Raw genomic sequence first — 13,786 nt, forward strand, 5'->3', positions numbered from 1 at the left:
AATAATTACATGATCAGAAACCCTCCCTCCTCCTTCTCATGGACATAGAGCATAAACAAATTGAGCTCTTTAGTTATGTTGTACCTATTCTTCCCCCGATAGTGGGTGGGGTGGTATACCTACACCCAAAACAAAAAAGCGTTACCTCAAATTTCGAATTTTGAGCTGCTGTGTAAAGTACAAACTATAGCTATGTAATTATTTGGTAAGTACAGTATATGTAAAGCTTTATTTTATTATAAAAATGTCATTTTGGGGGGTTTTGTTTACATTTACATCAATTGAAGAATAGAAATTTATTAAAGAGTAAAAATATTAAAAAATATTGACAAATTAGTGTATTTTCAGTAGTATGTGGTTGCACTTAGGGTTTATAGGGAGTTAGGGTTTATAGGGAGTCTAGGTAATTTTTAAAGTGTTTATTCAACTTGACGTGAGGCTTGGAACCATTTGACGTAGCAAGGAAAGGTATTTCTGTAATTGAAAACTAAAGCATGTTGATAGTGGGAAATGACTTAAAAGTAACCATTTTCAGACTAACATAGGATTAGTTGTACAAAAATGAAAGTTTAGTATTGTGGAGTATTGACGATTTTGTCTATCCTAAAGAATCATTTATATTTCATTTGTTTCCATTCTGCTTCCAGTAAAAGGACATATAAGAAAAGGCAAGATATATCAGGGCTTAAGCAACTCACAAAAGCACAGGATGCTTATCAGAAGGCTTTGGACATTGATCCTAACAACCAAGAAGCCATGGAAGGTTTCGGGAATGCATGCTTGCTGCAAACAGTGACCCTGAGGAGGTAAGTCTTTTGAGAAACTATCATAGGCAGCTTTAGAGGCCCTCAGGATTACAGTACTCACAAATTGTTTTGAACTTTTTCATAATTGTTGACACCTGTGTCATTCAGTAGTTACTCAGACTATTGATGCTCCACATTCATAAATATTTTCAAAAGTTAAAATTTACTCTAAATACCATTTTAATTACATAACAAAAGAACATCAAAGATGCGGGACTTTTCAAAAGAATGGTGGACTGAGCTAAAGACTGGCTGTTGCCTCCACTCAGAACAAACAGTCAGTGTGTGTCTGGGTTTTTCATTAGATAAGTCTTTCTGTCTGTCATTTTGTGTTGTTTGTATTTATGTGATGTTATTACATAATTGTTATTCACTTTCTATGAAAATTTGAGGCATAATGCTCAGTTTTTTTGTCTTGGAGGAAATGCACTTAGAGGTACTTGGCAGCCAATCAATAACTGGAATGATGGTAGCCTGTAATAGGAATGAAAACTTATTGACTAACCCAAATATCTCTCTATGAAATCATTGATTTACCTTTTTTTAAGTATATTTTTTGTAAGTTTAACAGATTGGAACAGATTACAATAGTTATTTCATCTAAATTAAATCTACTCAATGGTATTTATGAACATGACTATTTGAGAAACCTTAGAAGGTAATTAAAAGAAGAGCTCCAGTTGGTTTGCATAGCACATTTCCAGCAGATTCTCATCAGAGCATTTTTTTTGCCTTTTAAATAGTTTAGTTTTCCTAATCCCTTTGTTGATGATGGCCTCCTTTTTGCTTGATGTTTTACTCAAGTTATGGAATTAAAGGCAGATTTTAAAAAAATTAACCTTTACTGGACAGATAGGGTCTTTTGACCCCAATAATTGCTTATCAAACTTTCCAGTTCAGATCATATGTATGATTATTTTGCACCATAATATTTGAATGAATTTTGTGCAAAAACATTCCTATCACTTGAATGGGCCATAAATGATGTTAGTTCTTATGTGTTATGATATGTGAATTGTAATTATAATTTTACAAAATAAAATTTAAAAGATGATTTGAAAGAACATATATAACTTTCTGAAATTAGCATATTTTTACAAGTGTCTTGGAAAAGAGGCCCTGCACAGGGTTGGAAATATTTCTTTTCAACTCCTTGTACAAGGTGCAAGAAAATTTTTTGAATTTTAATTTTTATACCATGCGTGTGTGTTCAATGTGCTGTCCTTATCACTAAGGGTTGGGGATAAAGGAAACACCAAGATACCAAAAAGTAGGTTCTTAATGAATGTCTTGTGGAGTTGCAATTCACAGAGGTGCAAATTGTGTGCATGCAATTAATACTGAGTGGTCCCATACTGCCAGAGGGGGCGAGGTTCAGTTATTACATTTTGTACATGGTACATACAGGAATGACACATTTCATACATTAGGGGAGGTATATGAATGGACATGAAATATAAAAGAAAGTAATATATATACTATATGTATATATATATATATATATATATATATATACAGTATATATATATATATATATATATATATATATATATATATATATATATATATATATATATATATATATATAAAGGTTCATACAAAGTACTGAATGTCTTTCATGTGTACATTACACCATGCATTTGCATATCTTACTGGGATCCTCTTTCCAGTGATATGTTTGTTTAATTGGCCAAGCTTAAAGTTTGCCCAGTCAAGGGTGGTGTTGTTGTATATTTTAACCTTGGTCTGTAAGGGTTAATACGGAAATAGAAAGTAGTAATAGTTTGAAAAGTTCAGTGATTGATCAGTGTTATAAATTTTAACAGATTTAGTAATCATCATACAGAAATTATAAAAGCATTTAAAAAATAAAAATTAATGAGTTATGGTAAAAGTGAAGTCAGTGATGGACAAAATAAACATACAAGAGGTCCCTGTACTTCTGTATATTCCACTTACCATTCGCCCTCGAGTTTTCTTTTGTTACCCTCAGGGAACTGCTTACACTACCTGTATTATAAAATGATTACATAAATACACACACAAACTACCATTGTCTGATCCTGTACTATATTGTCCTTAGGATACATATTGTACCTTAAGAATATTCTATTTATAATGCCTGTGATAGTTGAGTTATCATTTTCTTAAGTGCAAATAATACAGTATGAGTTCAGGAATAGAAGTTTTAGGTATTAGAAAACAATTAAATGTAATTTATTAGTGGCACATCAACTTACAGTTTTCAGTCTGATTGTGTGCGTGTATATACACATACATTTGCATTGTATTAAGGAAAACTATGTGCTTACTGTGCAATTTGTTGCCCCCGCCTCTCTCTCTCTCTCTCTCTCTCTCTCTCTCTCTCTCTCTCTCTCTCTCTCTCTCTCTCTCTCTCAGAAAATTTTTTTTTTTTTTTTTTTAAGTAAAATATTTGGCATTTGCTTGCCTTTCTCTCTCTGTCAAGATTTTATTTTTATGCTGTATGAAGAATAACAGAGAGAGAGAGAGAGAGAGAGAGAAGCCAAAACACACAGTAAGTGTTAGTTTTACCCTAATGTGATGTTTGCATACACAAACACACAGACTGAAAAATTGGAGTGTAACATTGCAATACTGTAATAGGTGCACTATTGTACCTAGTTGAAAAATGTCTAATAAAAATGCTGCACTGGAGAGGAGTGGGGGAAGGGGGAGGGAGGGAGGGGATGTGCACAGTAAGTGTGAAGTGTCATAATTGAAAACACACATGCAGATGTTTATGGTCTTTTTTTATATTATATGATATTTGTGTATTTTGTATATCTTGTAAACATACCTAGCAAGCAGAAATACTGGAATCAGCTATGGTATATAAGTGTGGAGTTTTTAATGTGAGGTGTGTGTGTGTGTGTATATATGTATCTGCATGTATACACACACAGACACAGAGAGGCACCACAGTACATGCTTAGTGTTTTGTAGTCATGCAAAGAGGGGGAGGGGTGTGAAGAGGAACTCAGTACATGAGTAGTGTTTCCTAACAGGATGCACATATAGAACAGGCACTCATTCACAGATAATTACATACAACAGAAAATCTTACCTTGAAGGCAATGCAATATAAATAGCAATACATTAAATAGAGTACATGTGAATTTAAGTACCAAACCATAATAGATAAAGTACAGTAAGTTTTGTGTAAGAAACCTAGTGAGGTTATGGTGACTGGTAATTTAGTCTGAGTCAGACGCACCAAATTCCATTGGTGTATGATAGAACATTAGTGATGATCCCAACTTGTGGTAGGTAGGCTGAGGCAGTTGCATATTTTTAACCATAAAACGGAGAATCCTTATACAATGAAACGAAGCATGGTGGAACCATGAAAGAATTCTTAATAAAGAACTTGGTATACTTACCATTAATAATAATTTCCTATTTTTAGTACACATATTACACATCTTTAGCCTTGGATCTTAGAGTTTCAGAGCACATGCTCACGCAATGAAACAAAATCACTATAATAAAATTCCTGTAAGGAAATGCTTTTATATGTTTAAACATGCCAGAATTTTTAAGCGTGTGATTGTCAGATGAATAGTGTGTGACACACTCACTTTTAAAAATCTACTTTTTAAGAATAAGTTGAATAGAGGACATCAGGTGAACTACTTTATGTAGCTTTGTTATACACTGTAGCTAGAATTTTTAACATGAGAAAAAATAACTTTTTTTTTTTTCTCCATGGCAACCAAAAATAGAGTACAAAATCTTTTTGCTGAACTCGATGACACCTCTGCTGAGTAACATATCCTTCAAGTTAAAATTACCATGTACAGTATTGAGATGATGCTATGGATGGTCCAAGACTTCCTATATTTAAGTATGTTTACGAGGTTATAAAGTAACCATATTGGAAATGACTATCAGTCAGTTTATTAACCCTTTAACGCTGAAGCCTATTTACAAAAACATCTCCCGTATGCATTAGCGTTAGGTGAGTTAAGCGCGAGAAGCGGAAAGAAAGTTTTTCAAAAAATCACAGCGCTTAGTTTTTAAGATTAAGAGTTCATTTTTGGCTCATTTTTTTGTCATTGCCTGAAGTTTAGTATGCAACCATCAGAAATGAAAAAATATCATTATCATATATAAATATTGAAATATATGACAGCAAAAAAATACTTGTATATAATTGTATACAAATCGCTGTAAGCAAAGCGATTAAAGCTAATGAGTTTATTTTTTTAGTTGTATTGTACACTAAATTGCGATGATTTTGGTATACAACAAATTTTAAAACGATCAAAGCAACACAGAAAATATTATCACAAAATGATGCATGAATTAAGTAACGCATACGGACGTAAAAAAATTTTTTTTTTCAAAAATTCACCATAAATCGAAATATTGTGCTAGAGACTTCCGTTTGTTGAAAAATGAAGCTAATTGATTGAATATTACTAGACTGTAAGTGTTTTAGCACAATTGCAGTTTTAAACCATTTAAATCGAGTTAAAGTTGACCGAAAGTAAAAATTTTTCTATTTATCGTGATTTATATGAAATATTTCAAAACTGATAAAAGCTACAACCATGAGTTATTTTTTGTTGTATTGTACATGAAATTGCGCACATTTTCATATATAAAACTTTATGTAACGACTAATATAAAAGCGGTGCAAATATTACGACAACGAGATGAAAGAATTTCTGAGATGTTAGGCCGAGTTACAGCGCGAGGCGTAAGGAAAATGTTTTTTTAAAAAATTCACCATAAATCGAAATATTGTGCTAGAGACTTCCAGTTTATTGCAAAATGAAGTTAAACGATTGAATATTACTAGAATGTAAGGTTTAGCTTACAATTGCATTTTTGACCATTTCGGTCGAGTTAAAGTTGACTGAAGGTTGAAATTTTGGCAGTTATCGTGATTTATGTGAAAATATTTCAAAACTAATAAAAACTACAATCATGAGCTATTTTCTGTTGTATTCTACATGAAATTGCGCACATTTTCATATAAGTTTATGTAACGGACTAATGTAAAAATGATGCAAACATTACGACAACATGAAAAGAATTTCTGAGATGTTCGGCCGAGTTACGTGCAGGCGTAAGGAATTTTTTTTCCAGAAATTCACCATAAATCAAAATATTGTGCTAGAGACTTCCAGTTTGTTGCAAAATGAAGGTACATGATTGAATATTACTAGAATGTAAGAGTTTTAGCTTATAATTGCGTTTTTACCATTTCGTTCGAGTTAAATTTGACCGAAGGTTGAAATTTTGGCAGTTATCGTGATTTATATGAAAATATTTCAAAACTGATAAAAGCTACAACCATGAGTTATTTTCTGTTGTATTCTACATGAAATTGCTTTGTTTTCCATATATAAAACTTTATGTAACGACTAATATAAAACAGTGCAAACATTACGACAACGTGTGAAAAGAATTTCTGGCGTGGGCGTAAGGAAAAAAGTTTTTCAAAAATTCACCATAAATCAAAATATTGTGCTAGAGACTTCCAGTTGGTTGCAAAATGAAGGTAAATGATTGAATATTACTAGATCGTAAGAGTTTTAGCTTAAAATTGCGTTTTTACCATTTGGTCAAGTCAAAGTTGACCGAAGGTTGAAATGGCAGTTATCGTGGTTTATATGAAAATTTTCCAAACTGATAAAAGCTACAACCATGGGTTGTATTTTGCTGTATTGTACATGAAATTGCACACATTTTCATATATAAAACTTTATGTAACGGTTAATATAGAACAGTGCAAAAATTACGACAAAATGACGATAGAATTTATGAAATTTTCGCTGAGTTACCACGAGCGTAAGAAAAAGTTTTTCAAAATTCACCATAAATCGAAATATTGTGCTAGAGACTTCCAATTTATTGCAAAATGAAGGTACATGATTGAATATTACTAGAATGTAAGAGTTTTAGCTTACAATTGTGTTTTTTCGACCATTTAAATTTGAGTCAAAGATGACCGAACTCCCAGGACCCCAGATTTTTTTTTACACAATTGAATTGTGTCTAATAATTTATTTTAATAATCCAATTATTGTTTTGTGTTATCAATAAGAAAGTTTATCAGAATTAAATTAAGCATATCTTTGTAAATGCAGTTGTCTGAGTTCATTATATAGCATATAAATTTAGTAGGACTTTTATGAAATTTTGACACGGTACACAAGAAAGGTGCCATTTTATATGACTTGAGTGTGTCTACAAATGTTTTATTAACATTTTTTTAGATAGATATTGCATCCACAGAAGTTATTACAAGATTCTGGTTCTGATTTGAAAACTCCATAGAATTTTTTTATACAAATGCAGAATTACTATTACCCATATCTACAGGTAATAAGAGATATTTCTTCTGAATATCCTTCAACTTTTTTATTCAAAAGATGATACTTTGAAAGTTTTGGATTATTATAAGTTTTGTCCTCAGTATTTTTGATCGGTTTTTTGTCCATTCTATGAATTCCCAATATTGATATTGAAATTATATGAGATTACTATTCATTAATTCTGTTACTTATATTAGTAATAATTTTTTTATTCAAATTTTGGTATGGGTCTGAATGTAGAAATTTAAAAATGCTGACAAGATTATCAGAGCTAAGAAATGCACAATGTTTTGATGAAATTATTGTTCATTAAGTATCCACAATTATATCAACAACTTGTATTGTTGGCAAAAGTTACAAACTTTAAACCAAGACTTTTAACCCAGAAAGGTGTTCCTCCTCAGTGTTTACACTAAAAATAAGAATAGAGAAGGAGCATTTTTCTTAGATAAAGATAACTGCCCAGTCGTTGTTTTTGTTAATGTAAGCACAGGAGGAACATTATTCAGGTGTTTGAAAGTCTTTGTTTCAAATTTTCGCCTTTTGCCGTTAGTCAGATTTATTGATACAGTTGTGGATTTTTAATAAAGAAAGATTATCATCATTGAAAATATCACAGGCAACACAGTTGCCTGTTTTTCAGTTCATCTTCACACAAACAGAATACGTCTTTATGTCTCTAGTATTTAAATCCTGAGCCGTTTCTCTATAATTAAATGCAATGTTAGCCAATATTTGTGGGCATATGAACAATTTTTAGAATTTGCATTAGTTTTAAAGGAAAATGTTAAATCTTTGCTATGAATTAATTTAGGGATACTCAGGATACAGTACCATAAATCCTGACTGGTTTCATCTGTTTTGTAAGACATTTTGTGAGGACTGATTTGTAATGGTAGAAGTTTACCACATTTATGTAAGGATGACAGTACAAGCAAACATGAAGTTGGCTGAAAAAATATTAATCCCATATAAGCAGGAAAAAGAAGAGCAGTAAACTCAGCATGTGAGGTCAGTGCTCCATTTATAAATCTTGGTTTTCTATGCATTTGACCTCACACCTCTGCTGTAGGACAGGTAAACCATATTCTTTAAATCTATACTTGTTCTCACAGGAATACAGACCATTATCTTTCATAATAGTCTCCTTCATTGTGAGCTGGATCAGGTATTGAACTTGGTAACAAGATAGTTCACTGGTGCTGATGGGGTAGAGTGGAGGATTAGCCTCGCTGACCTACCAACACTAACCACATTTTCTTTGGCCATCAGACAGAGAAGAATTATTTCCTACTCACTCCGTGTGTGCTCATTTGACTGGCCGAGTAACTTGCTACCCTCATTGCTTTGCAATTGTATTGGCTTCTATTGTGTACCATGTACCTTATGATAGTATGTTGCATCACTTTGGCCTTGTTTTTATTTCACTGTGAAGAAATATGACCAGTACTGGTGCATGGGACTTGGGCAGCCATGTGGTTGCTTCATTGCCCCCTTATCTGTATACCCACGTAAGTATTGCTCGTTTGTAAGGGTAAAGATTGTACTGACCTTTTCCTGTGATGCATATGTAATCTGGTCCTCTCTGCAGTGGAGGAAGGTTGGTGAGAAAGGTAGCCCATCCTAGACAGGGTTCCTCTAGTACATGGTGGGAGATAAGTCTTCTTCTGACATGCTTGCTATTTCTGCAGTCCCTATAGCTTCTGCATCAAGGATTGGACCTATCGTTGCTGCAGTTCTTCCAGTAGCTGACTTTCTAGCAGATGCTTCAGTGTCTCCCAGACATGGTCTTTGGTGTGGTAGACAAGCAAGGTGTACCGGGGAAAGTGAAGAAACATTATTCCTTTTTTATCTCATTCCTTGTCATCATTGTTTTCAAGCTCACCTTCGTCTGCCTCCTCCTTACCCCAGACTCACTTCCTCTGCATAGGAGGAATATGGGAAAGTCTTAGTTTTTGTGTAAGAAGTCTAGGATGACTTGCCTTGTGTGCTCTTCTTCATTGCAGGTGAGCAGAGGTGCCAGATCACTGGCATGGGATCATCATAGATGACAGACTGCTCCCTTCTTGTCCTCCTGTGAGCCTTTGGCCTCACACTAGGATGGATCTGTGCATCCCCTTTGCTTTAACGGTACTGGGTCTGTTTACCAGGTGCGTGTTGCAGCTCAGGGTAGCCCCTCTCCCAGTATCTCTGAGTTGAAAGGGGGTTGGTAGGTGCAACATGTTCATTTTGTGTGAATGGTCTCTAGACTGTGTGTAATCTAGCAACAGATCAGATTATTCCTCATGCTCTCCTTTGGGGGGCATAGAACCAGAACCATCACCTCACTCAGTGTACACATCCTGTCCAGAGCTGGTGCCATCTAAGCACTCTTACTTAACCCTTAAACGCTGACTGGACGTATTGTACATCGACTAAAATTGTCTGTCGGGTGCCAAGTGGACGTACCGTACATCGACTACAAAAAATTTCAACCTTCAGTCAACTTTGACTCGACCGGAAATGGTAGAAAAACGCAATTGTAAGCTAAAACTCCTACATTATAGTAATATTAAATCATTTACCTTCATTTTCGATTTATGGTGAATTTTGAAAAACTTTTTCCATACGTCCATGTTATAACTGCCGAAAATTTCAGAAATTCTTTACGTCATTTTATCGTAATTTTTGCACCATTTTATATTAGCCATTACATAAAGTTTTATATATGAAAATGTGTGCAATTTCATGTAAATACAACAAAAAACAACACATGGTTGTAGCTTTTATCAGTTTGGAAATATTTTCATTTAAATCACGAAAAGTGCCAAAATTTCAACCTTCGGTCAACTTTGACTCGACCAAAAATTGTCGAAAAACGCAATTGTAAGCTAAAACTCTTACATTCTAGTAATATTCAATCATTTACCTTCATTTTGCAACAAATTGGAAGTCTCTAGCACAATATTTCGATTTATGGTGAATTTTTGAAAAAACTTTTTCGTTACCTCCGCGTGCTGTAACTCGGCTGAAAATCTCAGAAATTCTTTTCGTCACATTGTTGTAATGTTTGCACCGCTTTATATTAGTTGTTACATAAGTTTTATATATTAAAATGTCTGCAATTTCATGTAGAATACAACAAAAAATAACTCATGGTTGTAGCTTTTATCAGGTTTGAAATATTTCATATAAATCACGATGTGCAAAAATTTCAACCTTCGGTCAAATTTGACTCGACCGAAATGGTAAAAAAAATGCAGTTGTAATAAAACTCTTACATTCTAGTAATATTCAATCATTTACCTTCATTTTGCAACAAATTGGAAGTCTCTAGCACAATATTTCGATTTATGGTGAATTTTTGAAAAAACTTTTTTCCTTACGTCCATAAAAGTAACTTCGGCCGAAAATCTCAGAAATTCTTTCGTCACTTTGTCGTAATGTTTACACCGTTTTCTAATAGCCGTTACAAAAGTTTTATATATGAAAATGTGCGCAATTTCATGTAGAATACAACAAAAAATAACTCATGGTTGTAGCTTTTATCAGTTTTGAAATATTTTCATATAAATCACGATAAATAGAAAAAATTTGACCTTCAGTCAACTTTAACTCGACTGAAATGGTCGAAAACTGCAATTGTAAGCTAAAACGCTTACAGTCTAGTAATATTCAATCAATTACCTTCATTTTGCAACAAACGAGAAGTCTCTAGCACAATATTTCGATTTATGGTGAATTTTTTTTTAAAACTTTTTTTATGTCCGTGCGGTATGAATTCAAGCATCTTTTTTGATAATATTTTCTCTGTGTTGCTTTGATCGTTTTACCATTTGTTTTATACCAAAATCATCGCAATTTAGTGTACAATACAAAGAAAAAAAAATAACTCATTAGCTTTAACCGTTTTGCTCAGCACGATTTGTTTACAATTATGTATGAAATTTTTTTATGGTCATACATTTCAGTATTTATATATGATAGGTATTTTTTTTCATTTCTGATGGCTGCATACTAAACTTCAGGCAATGACAAAAAGGAGCCAAAAATGAACTCTTAATCTTAAAAACTAAAGCGTGCTGTGATTTTTGAAAAAAACTTTTTTCCACTTTGGCGCTAACTCCCAAACGCCTCCGGCATACGGCAGACACTTTTGTAAATAGAGGCTCGGCGTTTAAGGGTTAAGGGAGGTCTCCTTAGGTCTTTCCCGCCTTTTGTGTACTCAGTTTCCCACGTGCCAGAGAGCAGTGTGCATTCTCATTCTTAGCCCCTGTCTTCTCACTGTGTTGCAACCAAGTATAGGAGTGAAGGGAAGTGGATTCATTGCCTGAATTTGTAACCTCCAACAAGATCAGGAATGATTGGGGAGCAGAAGACTAGCATCTACTACAGAAGCCAAAAAAAAAGTATCACGGATGTGTGAACCACATTTCACCAAATCTTGTCAGTGTAGGGAGAGTTTAGTGACCTTGAACTTCTTCATGCATGTGCACTGGCTTTTTCCTTGCCATTCTAGGCATTGTTGAGTTAATGCCACCTCTTCCCTTCATTGTGCATACAGTGATCAGATTGAATGGATGTTGGGTTGTTGTTGGTGTATGACAGACCGTTTACAGTGCTCAAGTACTTGGGGATTGGTTTGCATGCTGTTGTGTTGCATCAGACCAGGATGGTCTTTTATATGATATTACCTTATTGTCTTGAAGATTGGATAGCTGTCTTACCCTCTCTATTGGGGGCGTGTGTAGGCTTTATTCCGCACAGATATAGAGGACAGTTCCTGCTTGCTTTCTCTGTGATTTTACACTCATGAGACAATCTAGTTCGTGCTAAAACATGCAAACATGTTTGCTTCTGTAAGTTCAGTTTTGACTGATCAAACAGTAGTATATGCATTTTCTACTGTGATTTCAAGAGGTTACATTTTGATCCAGATCATTATTGTGAGAAAGTCAATGGATTAGTGAATCCCGATTCCAAGATATGTCTCCTTAAGCCCTTTTTAGAGAACTTGAGGCTATTATGTGTGCCTCTGTGTCAAAAGTACAACTTTTTTCCTTGGGAATTTGCACTTTTGAAGGGCCTTACCTCCTTTCAGTAAACCCTGCAGCAGAGTTGGTACATAGATTGTTGGGCTCTTGGTTACCCTGATTATGTAACTACTGCCATCCTGTCATGAACTTTATTGAACAAAGTTCTTGAAGGGTCACTCAGAAGGCAAAGAAGTTGTTCTGACTGTTGTGGTTGCATTCTGCATATGTTGTTTTGGATTAGGTTAACTTTCCAATCTGTGGATTGGGGAGTTTCAGTTATTCAGCAGTCAGGCTGACGGCATTCCTATCTGTATGGAGGATACCTTAGTGGCATCAATCATAGTTCCTTCCATGACAGAAACTACAATCATAGCCTGTTGGTTCTTGCATGGAGAGGAAGGCTAGAATGAAGGGCAGGAAGGAGTTGTAGACTTTCTCTTCCTCCCCATTGTGGCAGTTGAACACTTCCATTCTTTCTTCCTATCCTTAGGGAAAGAAGAATCCTCATCAGATTGGTGTTAATTCCTTAGTATCCCTTTCAGAGATAAATGTAGAGTCAGTAATGGATTGGGGCAGAAGTCTCACATTCTCTATTCTGCTGCTCAATATATCGTCAACCCATAGTGGGAGCCAAATGATCTATAGCCAAACCTTTGGGTGCTGTTAGGCCTTCAGGTTCTTGGTTTGGGAAGAAACTTGGTGCCCTAAACCCAGATCAGTAGCCCAACCTTTTTCCTTCAGGAATGGAAGGAATATTTTTTAGCCCATACATCCTCTTCCAGCTAGGTGGGCGAAGTACAATGGAATGGGTGTGGCGGATTATTTTGGCTGCCACATTTAGAGGGTTGCTTATCTTACCTTTGGTAATAATATGGGGATAAAGAATGAAAAAAGTATACCTTAGTTTAACCAGACCACTGAGCTGATTAACAGCTCTCCTAGGGCTGCCCCAAGGATTAGATTTATTTTACATGGCTAAGAACCAATTGAGCCTTGGATAATTCAGTCTTCAGGGTAAGAACACTGTAGTCTTAACAAGACTGTTGCCTTTCCATCTCTAAGACACAGATACTGTGTTTGCTTCCCTTTCAGATTCTCAGGATAGCTAACCCTGCCAACAAGGTTTAAATAGTTAATAGAGAAAGGTGCTAGAAGTCATGAGTGACCAGTCTCCAAAGAATTTCACAGTTGCCTCATATGAGTGAAATGACACTAGGACTACATAGTCTCTTCAGATGGAATGGCACAAGCTGTTTGGTAGCTCATCAAAGGGAATGACTTCATGCTTAGACAGTTTTGAGAAACATGTACGTTTGAGTACTGTACCTGTGTATCAGAACTAACTTTTCATTATTCTTGTCTGATGTGGGTCTGTCAATTTTGAAACTGTTTTGAACCAAAGATAGTTGTACAGGTGGTTACTAGGTTTCCACTTCAATGTCATCTGAGACTTATGCTAAGTATACACTACAAGGGTCACCTGGTCAGTGGGTTTCTCATGGGCTTATGCTCTGGGAGAGAGTCCTTCTACTTCCTTTAAACAGGTAAAGCAAATGGATGGAGGTTGGATCTCATGCCCAGTTAATAGACAAGTACTTGGGTATGCTCATAAGCACAG

At 34.8% G+C, this 13,786-nt stretch overlaps 1 long non-coding RNA gene across 1 annotated transcript in view; it reads left to right on the forward strand.

The window, feature by feature from the left end:
• Nucleotides 1–645: 645 nt before the first annotated feature.
• LOC136826314 (uncharacterized) overlaps nt 646–13,786 on the forward strand; it is a 70,438-nt gene continuing 57,297 nt past the window's right edge. The window contains exon 1 of the long non-coding RNA XR_010849591.1: nt 646–806. This is a non-coding gene — a long non-coding RNA (uncharacterized lncRNA). The remainder of the gene's footprint in view (nt 807–13,786) is intronic.

The sequence above is a fragment of the Macrobrachium rosenbergii genome, chromosome 40 (genome assembly GCF_040412425.1).
Source record: "Macrobrachium rosenbergii isolate ZJJX-2024 chromosome 40, ASM4041242v1, whole genome shotgun sequence".
Lineage (NCBI taxonomy): Eukaryota > Metazoa > Arthropoda > Malacostraca > Decapoda > Palaemonidae > Macrobrachium > Macrobrachium rosenbergii.